Source organism: Echinops telfairi, unplaced genomic scaffold (assembly GCF_000313985.2).
Source record: "Echinops telfairi isolate 266 unplaced genomic scaffold, ASM31398v2 ScPeMD7_655;HRSCAF=1070, whole genome shotgun sequence".
In the NCBI taxonomy this organism is placed as follows: domain Eukaryota; kingdom Metazoa; phylum Chordata; class Mammalia; order Afrosoricida; family Tenrecidae; genus Echinops; species Echinops telfairi.
In genome coordinates, this window is record NW_022104553.1 from 22,210,918 (window position 1) to 22,212,110 (window position 1,193).

Below are 1,193 nucleotides of genomic sequence, written 5' to 3' on the forward strand. Positions count from 1 at the left end.
CCTTAGGAGGCCGGGATGGCAAGACATTGTCTCAGATACTGTACTTTGGACATGTTAGCAGGAGAGCCCAGTCGTTGGAGAACAACGTCGGGCTTGGTAAAGTCCAGGGGCAGCGAAAAAAAGGATTGCCCTCGACAAGATGGACGGACACAGCGGCTGCAACAATGGGCTCAAACATAAGAACAATTGAGAAGATGGTGCGCAGGCCCGGGCAGTGTTGCTTTCTGTTGTGCATTGATCTCTGTGGGTCCGAACCGGCCCAGCGGCACCTAACAACAGGCTCAATCAAGGGTCACACACTTATTTAATTGCCCTTTCTCCTTAACTTCTAGTGTAGAAGATGCTCGACCCCATTGCCGTCGAATCGATTCCCACAGCGGCCCTACAGAACAGGGTAGCACTGCCCCCCTGGGTTTCTCAGACTAACTCTTTACAGCAGCAGAATCCTCGTCTTTCTCCAGAGTACTTGCTGGTGGTTTCAAACTGCTGACCTTGTGGTTAGCAGCGTAAAGAAAAGCCTGCTTTCCCCATAGGGTGATTCCTACTTGTTTTCCTCCTGTGTGAGTTCAGATCATTTTCCTGGAGAATATTTTCTCTGCTTGCTTCCTCATGGAGATCGGTTTGTTTCTTTATCCCCGTTTTGCCTGTGAAGTGGAAACTAAGAGTGAAAAATTTCAGGGCAATGGAGGGTGAAAGGTGAACGTGATGAATGTATTCAATGTCACTGAACTGGCCCGGAGAAGAGAGCTGAAACGGCCAAGGTTTTGTGACCTACAAATCTACCCATGCTAACATCAAATATGGTATCAGTTATTATTTTTTTTAACCAAGCAAAGGTCTTCATGTAGAAAAAGAATGGTTGGAAACTGTGGTAGCACAGGTAGGAACTGGAAATACAGGGAATCCAGGGCGGATGATCCCTACAGGACCAGTGGTGTTAGTGGTGATACTGGGAGGGTAGAGGGAGAATGGGTTGGAAAGAGGGAACTAGTTACAAGGAACTATATGTGACCTAAGTGGGTGAAGGGAGACGGGACAGGACAAGATATGACAAAATAATAATTTATAAATTATCAAGGGCCCATGAGGGAGGGGGGAGCAGGGAGGGAGCGGAAAAATGAGGACCTAATGCCGGGGGCTTAAGTGGAGAGGAAATGTTTTGAGAATGATGAGGGCAATGAATGTACAAATGC